This window comes from Felis catus, chromosome D1, assembly GCF_018350175.1.
Source record: "Felis catus isolate Fca126 chromosome D1, F.catus_Fca126_mat1.0, whole genome shotgun sequence".
Taxonomy (NCBI): domain Eukaryota; kingdom Metazoa; phylum Chordata; class Mammalia; order Carnivora; family Felidae; genus Felis; species Felis catus.
In genome coordinates, this window is record NC_058377.1 from 70,061,731 (window position 1) to 70,076,494 (window position 14,764).

Below are 14,764 nucleotides of genomic sequence, written 5' to 3' on the forward strand. Positions count from 1 at the left end.
CGCCCCTTTATAGGATTTTTATAACTTAATATTTCACCAAGTGCATTTAAATACCCTTTTTTTTAATTTTTAAATTTTTTATTTTATTTTTTTATTTTAGAGAAAGAGAGTGTGTGAGCAGGGGAGATGGGCAGAGGGAGAGAGAGAGAGAGAATCTTTTTAAAAATAGGTTTTCTATGTATTATTCATTTAATTAAGATCCTAAGTACACACAGGACCACTGACCACCTTCCTCAGCCCATGCTTTGTCCTTATCATTGACTCCTACATAAATCTATGTGTTCACTTCTATTTCTTTTTTATCATTATTTTTTTTTAAATTTAAGTCCAAGTTAATTAACATATAGCATAATAATGATTTCAGGAGTAGAATTTAGTGCTTCATCACTTACATATAACACCCAGTGGTCAACCCAACAAATGCCTTCCTTAATGCCCATCACCCATTTAGCCCATCCACCTACCCAGCACCCCACCAGCAACCCTCAGTTTGTTCTCCATATTTATTTAAGAGTCTTTTTATGGTTTGCTTCCCAAGAAAGAGAGAATCTTAAGCAGGTTCCATGCTGATTGTGGATCCTGACATGGGGCTCAATACCATGACCCCTGAATCATGACCTGAGCCAAAATCAAGAGCTGGATGTGCAAACGACAGATACTCAGGTGGCCCAGGATTAATTTTTAGTAATGGAATGGCTGGGTTAAATGGGGTGAATATCATTTTAACTCTTTTAAGCTATTACTCTCTTGCTTTATATACACTGTGACAACTCTGTGTAGGTGTGTACTTTAGACCGAGATCACCCACAACGAGGGTTACGATTTTCAGTTTATCTTTACTAATTAAATAAGCATAAAATATTATTTTCAGTTCCATTTCAATTTCTATTTGAGTCATGGCCACCACCTTTGAAGTACCACTCCTCCGTGGTCAACGCAGACATTTTAAGCACCACTAACTAAACTGCTATTTCCAGGTTCTTTTAAATCAACTTGGGTTCGACTTTGGTTATAGACTTCATTAACATCTAGAAACGTGACAACCTGCACCTGCTTCATAGGTGCCCTTCCCTGGCTCCCCTCACCTTCTCCCTATTCTTGTCTATGCTGGTGTCTACACAGGTCAGCATCTCTCTAGATTGTGCATCTGTTCTGCCTTATGAGTTATGTCTAACTGCATTTCTTTCTCTAGAAACATGTTTTGACTCTTTGTTCCAAATGCTCAGGACTACTGTTCTATTCCAACAATGCTGGCAGAGCCCAAAATAGTTTGGAAAATTTTCTTTGGAAATTGTTGTCAAAGCCATTGGCATGTTCTTTTGAATATCCTTATTAGTGGCAAAACTTGGTATTTAGAAGGTAGATTTTTAAAATTCGTTTTGGAAGGAAACTAGTATCTTTTACATAACTTTCCAAATCAGACGGATCCTGTCAGAGGCCAAAAGCCATGCCATTATTTCAGCAGGGAGACATAACGAAACTATTTCCCAGACAGAAGAGAGCTGGGCAGGCAAAAAGGGGACACCGAGGTATCACAAAGGTAGTAGCTGCAGGAAGCAGCTGTCTCCCTTAGAGATGGGGATATGTCGAGATTACTAAAACTTGGAAGTTTCTAGGAGGAGCCCGCAGAGCTGGGACTCAGCCCCTAGGGAGAAGGCATGCTCAAATGCAACTCTGCTCGGAGCTTGGAGTCTGGAGAAGCGACTCTTTGGAGCTGGGATTCTGACTCTGCAGAGGGAGGGTGCCAGTGGCTGGGGCCTCATTTCAGAGAGAGCTCATGGGCTTGGTTCTGGGTGAGGAACAACCGCAAACTAGAGCCACCTGTGCGGCTGGAACCAGCAGCTGCTGCGGGGTGAAGACCTGATAGGAACGGGAAGCAAACCAAGGAGAAGGTCTCCATCCTCCCTCCACCCCTCATGCTCCCTGTGGCCTCCTTGACAGAGCCGAACAAGGAGCCAGCTGGAAAAGGAGAATGTCGTTTGCAGAAGTTGAGCCCCGGCCTCAGAAGTGGACTTACGGAGGAGGGGAAGATTGGGGCAGACAAGAGTGGCTTCGTAACCAGCCACCCATCAGGTACCAGGCTGCAGGAGGATTGTCAATCATGAGGCCTCCCTTAGTTCTTGGGACGCTCTTGTGCCTGAGGAATTCCTGCTGACGTGTCGCTGAGGACCCGGAGGCCTGGAGAGAGGAGCTACTAGGCTGAGAATGCACCCTTCTCACTCTGTGTTCATGGCTGGTTCCACGACGTCTGCTGAAGGTAGGCTGTCTTTGGGATGACAAGGGGGCTGCGATGGCAGACATAGGAGGAAAGGAAGGAAGGAGCCGGGGAGGTGGCATAAGACTGGGCCACATGTCCTGTGATTCTTCCTTGTGACCCACGCTCTACATCTTTAGAAATTTCTACCCACCTCATGAAATGCTTGCAGGAAGTGGATTTCTTGTGGCAACCGTAGAAAGGTCTGAACTTTGCCCTGTGAGAGGCTCACAGAGGGACAAGGACAGCATGTGGAGATGCAACACAGACTAAGCAGGAATCTTGCCAGCAGCCTAAATCTCGTGAAGGATGATGACTTCGCTAGGCTGTGTAATTGGTCTATATCTTAAGACTTGGGAGGCTCTGGCATTTAAATTACACCCATTTTATGGATAGAGAATTTGAGGCTGAAAAATCTCAGGTAACACGACCGAGATCACATAGCTGTTAAATTGTAAGACGTGAATTTGAACTCAGTTCTGATTCCCAAGATACTTCCTCTCTGCAGTGGAAGGGACAAAGAAGCCACAATAGCACTATTATATGCCAGTTATTCAACATAGAGTATATACCTGAAAATACGCTAAGTGCTTATATTGCTCAATCCTCATAATTTCATGAGGTAGATACTATTTGCCTATTTCACAGAAAGAAAAACTGAGGTTGAGAGGCTAAATAATATGCCCTATTCACAGTCAGCAGTAAGTGGAGCTGGAATACCCAAGTCCATTGGACTCCAAATCTTGGGCTCCCAACCAGTGCTCCTTAGCCTCTAACGTGCCTGAAAATCACCTGGGGATCATATTTAATGTAGATTGCAATTCAGTAGCACGGGGATGGGGCCTGAAAAGTTGAATTTCTAATAAGCTTCCCAGTGATGTTGATGCTACTGGTTCACGAACTTCACCTTGATTAATAAGGTTCCTAATGATGACATCACACCGCTTCCCCATCCTGCCAAATCCAACTTGCTATTTTCACACTGGCTCCTCACCAAGACCCCAGGAGGACCTCTTGGTCAGGCTCGGTTGTAATATGACACACAGGGCTCATCCTTCTTTCTTTTTCCTTCCTCGGAAATTCTTCATAGTAAAGTAAGTAACCAAACAAATCCATCATCTGGCAAGTCATTAAGGAAAACATGATTTTCGTCCCCATGTGATTCCATTCAATTAATGAAGCTGTCATTAAAGTCCATGACTATGTCAAGAAAATTAGTTTCAGGTGTTAGATTGTTTAGTTCTAGGGTAATTTCTATATTTTTAATGAGGAATATTTGAAATATCATCACCCTTTTCTCCACCAGGGGCTTACAGCTCAGGATACCTAAGAAGCCTGCCATATTGGGGGTCAGCGGGACGTTTAGAGGAAGCAATTCACGACAGCTCATTGTTGTGTCCTTCTATTACCAGGAGATCTGCTCTTTGAGAATGTTTTCAGAGCCTTAGCGTTTCTTTGGGGATAGAGAAGCAAATGTAGCTTATGAAAAGTGCTGACAACTTTGTAAAGGGACCCAAAGAAGGCTAGCCAGGAATCTCCCGCTGATGTTATCTGCCCAGAAAGTGGAAAGCCTTAAGGAAGATTCATTTCCCTTCTCCAACATAGAATATTTATATTGTAAACTCTGGTTAAAAAAAAACAAACAATATTTTATTCCAAGAGTTAAATGTTTTCCCCCTGCAGTCCTAACCCCCCTTATTTCCAACCACATTTGAAATTAAACCTCAGCATTTTCACCTCTTAGTGTTGGGTTGTTGCAAAAAGAATGATAACGAAAAGTTTGTGGGTTTTTTTTGTTTGTTTGGGTTTTTTTTTTTTTTTTTTTTTTTTTTTTTTTGGCTTTGGAACTTTAAAAAACTGAGTCTGGACTTTAGCAGTGAGTTTAGAAAAATACTTATGCAGTAAGTTTGCTTCCCCTCCACACCAGGGAGCTAAAACTATATGGGCTGGAGCATTGAGGAAGCAATCAGGAAACAAACAAAGTTAATTGCTGGTGGGGGTGTCTGAGAAGGATCTTGTTTTGTTCCCCAGTCCATGGGTTGACATCTTAGGACAGGGCAAGGAAACAATAGAAACTGAGTAAAGGTCCTGCTTGGCTTTCAGTGTATTCCTTCCTAAGGTAGGTTTCTGGGGACTTCTATGTCTTTCCAAACATCACTTTCTATTTTCCATGTTTTGTGTGTCAGTAGTTCAATCTTTCTTCTTCTTCTTCTTCTTCTTCTTTAGTTCAGTCATTTTTATTGTTGAACAACATGCTGTGGTAGAAACATGCCATAATATGTTTGTGCATTTGCTTGTTGATGGACATTTGGGTTATTTCTACTTTTGCTAATATGAATAAATCTGATAAGAATATTCACGTACAGCTTTTTAAAAATAAACTTTTAATTTTAGAATAGTTTTAGATTTCTAGGAAAGGTGCACAGCTAATACAGAGAGTTCTTGTATATCACACATCCGGTTTCCCCTATTATTGACAACTTATATTAGAATCATGTACTTGTCACATTTAATGAACCAATATTGATACATTATTATCAACCAAAGTCCATACTTTATTTAGATTTGTTTCATTTTTGCCTAATGTCCTTTTACTGTTCAGCATCCCATCTACGATACTATGTACATTAAGTCATCATGTCTCCTTAGGCTCCTCTTGGCTGTGATTTGCTAATGTTGAGTTGAAGATTTTATATCTGTGTTCGTGAGTTATAGTGTGTTGTTTTCTTACAGTATCTTTCTTGGTTTTGTATCAGAGCAATGCTGTCCACATAAAATAAGTTGAAAAGTGTTCTCTTCTATGTTCTCGAAGAATTTGGGTAAGCTTGATATCTTATGTTCCTTAGCATTTGATAGGATGCACCAGTGAAGGCTCTGAGCTTAGAATTTTCCATGTTAGAAAGCTTTTAATTACAGATTCGATTTCATTAATAGATATGCGGTCAAGTTCTTTTTCTTCTTGAGTTAGTTTTAGTATGTTGTGCTTTTTTATCCATTTCATCTATGCTATCAAACTTATTGGCATAAATTCCTTAATATATTTTGATTGTCAGTAAGCTTTCCCCACCTCCAACATTTTATGTTAACAATTTGAATTCTCTCCTTCTTTTTCTTTCTTACCAGAGATTGATCAGTTTTGATATTTCACAGAATCCTCTCTTGGCTTTGTCAATTTTTCCTAATGTTTGTTCTCTATATCATTTATTTCTACTTTTATTTTTATTATTTCTTCCCTTCTTCCTTTGTGTTTATTTATGTATTTATTTTTAATATTTCCTCTAGCTTCTCTAAGTAAAAATTCTGCTTTTTTTATCTTAAGCATTTTTTTCTACTTTAGCTGTGAAAGCTATAAATTTCACTCTCAGCACTGTTTTTGCTGCAAACTATACATTTTAGTATGTTTTGTTTCCATTATTATTCATTTGAAACAATTTCCCGATTTCTCTTGTGACTTCTTCAACCAATGGATTATTTACAAATTTACAAATTTGTTGTTTAATTTCTAAATATTTAAGGGCTTTTCTAGGTATCTTATTATTAATACTTACTACTTGGTTTTGTTGTCTGTTGTGGGCAGAGCCCATACTCTGTAAGATTCCAATCTCTTAAAGTTTATGGCAAATTATTTTATGTTCTGCCTTGTGACTTTGCCATTTCTCCTGCAAAAGCTGGAGATGTATGATGTATTTTCTTACCGTTTGACTTTGAATTTGACTATGTGACTTGGGTGACACAATATAATGAGGTGGAAGTAATGGCACATTAGTTCCAAGCCTAGGCAAAAGAGGCCTTCTGTATTTCCCATTGCCTTTGGGGGGTTTAGCTATCTCCATAAAAAGAACATGCCTGGGCTAGCCTGCTGGCTCCGGAGGAGGATGAGAGACACAGGGAGCAGAGCCTGGCCTCAATCAGTCTAAGAGGTCAACCTCCAGATCTATGATCAAAAATAAATAATTGTCATTTTAAGCCACTGAGAGTTTTGAATGATTTGTTGTGTAAAAAGAGCTAACTGATATAGCCATTCTCCATGACAAGTGATTGAATGGATGCTCAAGGCCTAGCCAGCTGGTCTGTACCCATTCCAATAGACTTCCCTGCTCTTTTGAGCTAAAGCACAACCAGGCCTATGTTCCTGTCCTTCCAGCTGCTGCCATTACTTTCCTTCCCTTGGAACAATGACAGTGAACATTGGTTAGGACATCAGCCTGATGAGTTTGCTCATGGAGTTGCCCTGACAAAGTCCGTAGTGAAAAAGCTCAGGCATCCTGGGTGCATATCTGGCCAGAGGGACAGCCTAACAGGGGTGGTGGGACTGAGCCTGACCAGTCTCAGTCTCCTCCACCAGCAGAGGAATGTGGAGTTGAGGGCACAATTAAAAACCTCTGCTGGCCTGCAACTCCTTCATATTGGCTCCCAACATTCACCCATGCTTTTGGACTCCATTGACTTCAGGATATCATTCTCTTCCTACATTAAAACTTGGCTACTTTCAATCTGGTAAGGATGAGGCTTCTGGTTCTGGCTCTGCTTTTGGTCAGTTTCCCTGTATCTATTCTGGCATCTCTAGTTTGGTAGGGAGAAAGGGGGCCAACAGCAGCCGTTAGTTTTTCATCTTGCCTAGAATTGGAAGCTCCAACTTTTCTGTGTTGCTGCTGGTGTATGTGTATTTGTGAGTGTGTGCAATGTAGAACTATTTGTGTGTCTATGTATGCACAGATATACATATATATTCTTTTTTGTCTATCGGTAGATAGATGTATATATACACATACATAACTGTGCATGTATGTGTACACATAGGTATACATACCCATACATGCCATATATATATATATATATATATATATATATATATATATATATATATTCCACTAATATTTATTCATGCTGTATGTATTAGTCTGCTATTGGTTTTCACCTGTGCTAAATCTGGAAGAGGTGGGCTGGCTCACTCTTTTTGGGGCCTGAGACAAGAGTACAAATAAAAGCTTATTTACCATATGTCAGGATATTTAAAAGCTATAAATCAAGCTAGTAAATTGTTAAACAGAATACGTCCTGTCCTCCTACCTTGACACTTATATCTTCATAATAACCTAGAATACCAGGTTCAAATTTAGAACTCTTGTATCCCTCAGGGTTCTGTATCAGAAGTAGTGGTATGGGCAGGTGGGGCGCCTGGATGGCTTAGTCGGTTAAACCTCCAACTCTTGATTTGGGCTCAAGTCATGATCTCACAGCCCTGAGTAGGACTCCTTGCTGATAGTGGAGCCTGCTTGGGATTCTCCCTCTCTCTCTCTGCTCCACATCCCCCACCCCCCGCCAAAAAAAAAGTAGCAGTATGGGAAAAGCTATTCCTTGACCCATGGCCTTCTCCCCCTATCTTTCTACCCTAGACTGGGATACACACTAATTCATGCATTCAAGCATCACTTACCCTCTGCAAAGAGCCACCCTTGGCCACACTTTTGGCATAGGCATGGATATTCTAATAGCAGAGACCGCCCTTGGAAGAACAGACAGGGGAAGAGGCATGTGCAGGCCAGTTAACTGGCTTTAGGGACATCTTGGCAGGGAATCCCAAGGTCTGAGACACCCAGATTGTCATCTGTAAGGGTGGGGGCATAGCCAGCAGAGGACAGTAAATATACATTACACCAATACTATAATGCTAACAGTGCTTCATTGAGGTATAAGTCATCCTTGAATATGGGTATTGTTGTTTTAATATACCAGCTGCAAATATTTTCTTTAGAACTTTTCCATATTTATTTTTAAGTGAGATTGACTTTTTTTTTTTTTTGCTATGTTATTTATTAGGTTTTGGTATTAAGCTTATGACAGACTTATAAAACGGTTTGGGAAACTTTCCACTTATATATTCTGAAAGAGTTTCAGTAATTTAGGTAGGATTATGTGTTCCTTGATAGCTAGGTTAGTTAGATCTTGCCTGTAAAACAAGCAAGGTCTAATGTTCTTATTTATTTTTACTCTTTAAAGTGGTAGATTTATGAGAAACCTTGCTAGTATATTGTGTGGTTGTTAATGTGTTTGGAGAGTCTAGTTTTTCGTGAATCAATTTTTGATAATTTATATTGTGCTAGGAAAATCAGCCATTTCATCTAGATTTGAAAATTTATTGACAACATTTTATATGATATTTTATAATGATTTTTACTATTTTTTGCAACTATGGTTTTATCTTCTTTCTCATTCCTGATGTATTTGTTTGTCTTGCACTTTTTCTTAGTCAAACTTCCGAGAGTACTGGGTTTATCTATCATTTCTGCTGGCATTTGTTTTGTGATTCATTATTTTCAGCACTTTATCTTTATTAATTCCCTCATATTTCTTTTACTGTGTTCCAATCTTTTAAATGGAATGCTTAGTTCATTTATGTTCAGATTTCCAAATGTAAACACAAAGGAAAGACCAGGTGCAGGATTGTGAATAGGTAATGAAGCCAAGGGTCAGAAGGAGGACAGGACATGAGGTGGAGGGGGGAGAGCCACACGAGGAGGAGTTATGACAAGCAGCAGAGAATGTGTGAGGCTTAGTTGTCAGCGTGACATGTTATAAAACACTGCTCTCAGGACAGGGTGACATGTTTTAAAACACTGCCCTACCTCCACAGGCTTTGCCTCCAACTCCTGTCTCCATTTTGGCCATGAGCACATCCTGAAGAACTTGCCAAATACCCAACAGAAATCCAGACCCACAATGTCTACTGCAGTTTCGATCCAAGACTTTTATTGGGCTTTTTTTCAGAGCCCAATAAGAGAAAAAGAAAAACCAATAGGGACAAACGTAGGGTTAGCAAATTTTATTTTGTCAGGGAAGGATATTAAATAATATTAAATATACACATACAACCATTTATTAGTCCAGTGATTACAACTACATTTAAGATATTTTAACAGACAACAGTTTATAGCTGAAAAATCACAGAATGATGGTTTAATTCAATTTGCAATGTGGTTCTTCACAAAATTCCAGCCCTAGCAGCACAAAGCAGAGAATAGAAGGGTGGCTTTGAAACTGGGTAACAATAGCTTAATAATAACCAGCTAACTTGCTGGGCATGGGGGAAACTTGGTGAATCCTACTTGCTTTCGGCTTAGGCCCTTAAATTTTGGACCCTAGGAGTAAGCATGAAATGGAGTTCGAAGACCTACCGCAGGGACTGTAACTCAGCTTTGCTTTATCCCAATCCTTAACAATTAAGATGAACCCACAGTGCCAAACACCAGGCAATAGCAATTGTCCGTCATCTCAGGAAGAAGATATGATCAGGTAGGTCACAAATTATTTCCACCATTTTATAAAGAGAGCATCCTGGACCAGAAAAAAAAAAAAACTAGCCAGCAACACAAGGAGGCAAACCAGTAAGAATGAAAACCATCAGAGGCAGAAGCAATAGGGCTTAATATATTGGAATGATCAGATCCAGACTTTGAAGTAGTGGGGATCAGAGTATTCAAGGGGATAAAATACAAGGTCTAGGATTTTAGGAGAGAACTGAAAACTGTTTTTATTTTATAATTATTTTTTAACTAATTTACTTATTTTGAGAGAGTCAGAGACAGTGTGAGTGGGGGAGGGGCAGAGAGGGAGGGAGGGAGGGAGGGAGAAAGAGAGAGAGAGAGAGAGAGAGAGAGAGAGAGAGAGAGAGAGAGAACGAACCCCAAGCAGGCTCTGTGCTGGCAGTGCAGAGCCTGAAGTGGGGCTTGAACTCACGAAACCATGAGATCATACCTGAGATGAAACCAAGAGTTGGACATGAAAGCTAGTTTTAAAAAAGAGGCAAATGAGTATCCTAGATTTAAAAACCAAAATTAAGGATACAATTAAAGGGTTTACTAGCTAATGAGAGAATTAATGCATTAGAAAATAAATTGAAAAAAAAGCACCCAGACTGAAACACAGAGAGGCAGAGGTAGGAAAAACACAGAGTAGAAGATAAGAGACAGAAGGATATAGGAATATGCTAGATAGGTTTAATATTTGTGTTATTAGCATTCCAGTAGGCTGAGGATGGAGAGAGCAATGGAGAGAGGGAGGGATAGAAGGTATGAGAGAGACAGAGAGACAGAGAGACAGAAGGAATGGGGAAGAAGCAATACTTGAAGAGATAGTGGCTAAGAATTTCCAAACCCAAAGACCAATATGAGTCCAGTCTTTTAAGATTCTCTCCAAATATCTTGCAGGGTAAATAAAAAAGAATTCTGCATCTAAACACATCATAGTAAAAATGACAAAAATCAAAGACAAGATAAAAATCTGAACATGACTTTGTCCTGCTGCTGATTTTCTCTTCATAGTCACAATAAGATCAACAACTAACACATCAGCAAAAAGAATGGAAGCCTTGGGACAGTGGGCTAAGAACTTGTAAGTGCTAAAAGAAAACCGTCAACCTTAGAATTTTACATCCATCAAAAATGTCATTCAAGAAAGAATAGAAACTGAAGACACTTTCAAACTCATCTAAATGGAGAAAATTCATAACCAGTAGACTGAACTACAGAGAGTACTAAAGGGCAGAAGGGAATAATACCAATTTGCCGTGTAGGAAGAAATAAAGGTCAATAAAAAATAAGTCAATATAAATAATATTTACTGCATAAAACCATTTAAAATATTTACCATTAAACACTGTTTAAATTTATAAATAAATTATAAGATGAAGAGCACATAAATTAGAGTTGAAATGTTGTAAGAGTTTGACATGTCCAAGAAGAAGGTAAAAGTACCAGTTAATATTGGATTGGATAAATTCACAAGCCATAATGTAATCTCTAAGGCAGCCACTAAAAGAATTATAAAACAGCATTTGGCTTCCTAGCTAATAGAAAAGAAAAATGAAGCAATTAAAAATATTTCAAGGGAAAGGGAGAAAGAATATGTGGGACAAAGAGAAAATAAATAATAAAATGGTAAATTAAAACATCCCAATGTCAGTGATAGGAAAACAAATGGATAAACACTCTGATTAAAAATGAAAGATTACTAGTGTTGATTACAAACTCAATTCATGCTTTAGATGAAGTATTCATAAAACCTAAGAGTACAGAAAACAAGAAAGGATTGAGGTCACATTCACAGGTACCAGGGATTAGGGTTTCAACATGTCTTTATGGGGGACACAGTTCAACCCACAATGATACCCAATACAAAAACATGCACATGGGCACCTTGAGGTGTGTAAGAATATAGATAGCAGGAGTATTTGTCATAATCCCAAACCAGAGACATCTTTTATGTTATCCATAAATCATAGTGGCATAGTAATGCTATAAAATACTATATGATAATTAAAATGGATAAGTTATAGCTATTTACACCAATGTGTGTCTCACAAACATAATATTAAGTTAGAGAAGCTAGACATGCAGAATATTTATTGTATGGAATCCATTTATTGAAAGTTGCTGCACTACTATTTGAGGATATACGTGAGATGGTTGAACCCAAAAGAAATTCAAGAAGATGATTAGCGTAAAAGTCAGGATAGTGGTTATCTTTGGAGGTAGGGAAGAGGATGCAATGGGGAAGGGGCATGAGGAGGGTTTGTGGGTGTAGGCAGTGTTCTATCTCTTGACCGGGATGCTGGTTGCAATGTGTTTACTTTGTGATAGATCATTTGATCATACACCCTTATTTATTTTTCTGTATATGGGTTTTCTCATATGTACACACACACATATTTACAGAGAAAAAGAAAGGAAAGAAGGGAGGGAAGCAGGGAAGTTAGGATGGGAGGGAGTAAGGAAGGAAAGGGGGGGAGGAAAGGAAGAAAGTTAGGGAGAATGGAAGGAAGGAAGGAAGAAAAAAAGTGAATCCAGAAATTTAGTGAATTTGAGGCCATCTGGGTTATATTTACAATAAAATGAGGCAAACTAAAGCAGTATAATTAAGTTTATTAGAAAGAACACATTGGCCTCAATTCTGTTCACTAACTTGGATGTGTGTGGCTTTGCCTGCAATATCTCCTGAATAGTTTTGAAAATGTTTAATTCATGCAATAATACGTCTTTGAGAACAATCAGTGTGCTGGACACTGGGGTACACTTTTCCTCTGAGTTGAATTTTATGGAACTCAGAGGAAACATGGACAATTTTGGTCTGAACAGCTACTAGTCTCAAATTTCCTCACGATGAGAAGCTCTTCCCTCACACCACCCCCACCTTTGCCCACGCTTTAGTTGCAATGACTAAAACTTGCGAAATACTATGTATTAAAGCAGACAGGATGCACATATTCAAAAAATACCATGACCATCTGAGATCAGGGTGCGAAAGTCTGTTGAAAATCTGTGGCAGCCTGAGTTGGGGAGTTGATGTGCATGTTCTCTGAATATTTAAGTTAGATAATGATTCTAAATCTTATTGCTTGAAAGCTATCTAAAACCCAAAGTGCCAGCCTCACTGGCTCCTCCTTTAGGAATACAGATGTCATCAAATCTCAATAATGACAGCTATTAACACAGCACATGAGATGAGAAAGAAATTTAAGAAGACATTTATTGTTTCTTAAACTTTTATGATCTTCCATGCCTGGCTTAAAATTCACTGCACATGATGTTGCTGTCTTATTTAATCATGTGTTTAAGACTAATGGATCTGTAGAATACGCCGCAAGTGAATTTCCAGGAATCTGGTTTGCCCAGTCATAAGTAAACCATGTTCAGGTAGTGATGTGCCAAGACTACAGTCAACTTGTCTTCATAGCCTTTCTCTCTTTCGAGAAGCCATGAGCTTCAGGAAGGCAGGGACCATGTTTTCTTCCCTTACCAACGTGTGCTTAGTACCTAGGGCAGTATTAAGCATGCAGCAAACACCAAATACTTATTGATTTGCTGATTGAGACAAGAAATGAATAAATACTTGACAAAGCATATGTTGTCCTACAACGAACAATGATATTCCAGAATCATTCCTCTTGAGTTGTATTTAACCCTTGCCATTATCAAAAAGGGCCCTGACTTGGACTTTCATTCACTCAATCAACTGATTTTATTGAATCCTTATGTAGACATTAGGGACATGAGGTACTTTTGATGATAAGAGGTAGGGGGAAATTTTTTTAAGTAGTAGGAAATATTAGGGGCTGATTTTAAATAGAGAGACCAAGTAAGGTCTCACTGAGTTGGTGTTTGAGTAAGATCTGAAGGAGGTGAGCGAGTGAGAGGTGAAGTGAATTTTAGGCAAAGAGAATAGCATGTACAATGGCCCTGAGGCAGAAAATCCTGGGAGAATTCAAGGGAAAGCAAGAAGCTGTGTAGCTGGAACAAAGTGAAAAGGGGAGAAGAATGGGAGGTGAGGTCAAAGTGGTACCTGGTCCAGACTGTGTAGGGTCTCATAAGCCCTTGGTTTTTACTAACAGTGAGATAGGAATCTATTGGATGATCTTGGGCAAATGATTGACATGACCTGACTTGCTTTTAAACAGGATCACTTTGGTGATTTCATTGGAAATACATATAAAGATCAAGAGCAGAAACATATGGAGCCAGAGCTAGTTTAGTCTATGGAAAGTTCTAATTCCATCACGTATACACAATTGTAAGCAGAGGATTTGTTTTTCACCAAGACCAAGTCAAAATAGTTCCCTCCTTTCAAGAATATATTTGATGATAGAGTAGATACTATCATTACACAATAGATGTTTCCTTCTTCTTCAAAAAATTTTTTTAATGCTTATTTACTTTTGAGAGAGAGAGAGAGAGAGAGAGAGAGAGAGAGAGAGAGAGAGACAGAGTTCAAGTGGGGGAGGTGCAGAGAGAGACAGAGGGAGACACAGAATCTGAAGCTGAGCGGTCAGCACAGAGCACAAGGCGGTGCTCGAACTCACGGACCAGACCGTGAGATCATGACCTAAGCTGAAGTTGGACTCCTAACCAACTGAGCCACCCAGGCGCCCCTGTTTTCTTCTTTTTGATAGAAGTATATATTTGGTAGTGTATGAGTATTCTACCATAACTGCAGTGTGGAAAGGGGTTTTGGAATGTTTAAACAAAATGAGAAATTATAGACTGTTTTGAGTGTTTTTGAAGAGTACCATTTGGCATCTGTAAATGCATTTTTTTAAAGAACTCACAGGATATTTAGATTAAAATTAATGGAATATGAAGCAAAAACAGTAGAGATGAATAGTGAAATCAATAGAAGTTATTTTGATACTGAGAAGTGAATTGTAATAAAATTTTCAGATTATTCTGAAAGCAGCAATTCACTAAGAGAAAGATAAATTTAAAATAGAAGTGATAAACTTGATCATCCCATAAAATAAATAATCCAGTTAATACAGAGAAGTGATTAAGTAGGCACATTGCTAATTTGGCAAAAACAAAAAACCCCCCAAAACCAGTGACATTAATGAAGATAACAGAAAAGTCAAAATATGCTAACACAAGAAGATACCAACAAAGACTGGTTAAAGAATATTGTCAATTCAAAAAAACATTTAGATTCAATCACTGGGAAGACAAGCTCGAAATGTTCTGAACT

The 14,764-nt window shown here is 38.8% G+C and overlaps 1 long non-coding RNA gene across 1 annotated transcript in view; it reads left to right on the forward strand.

Moving 5' to 3' along the window:
• The first annotated feature begins 626 nt into the window (after nt 1–626).
• The window catches only part of LOC123380519, a 45,356-nt gene continuing 31,218 nt past the window's right edge, over nt 627–14,764 (forward strand). The window contains exon 1 of the long non-coding RNA XR_006586405.1: nt 627–2,257. This is a non-coding gene — a long non-coding RNA (uncharacterized LOC123380519). The remainder of the gene's footprint in view (nt 2,258–14,764) is intronic.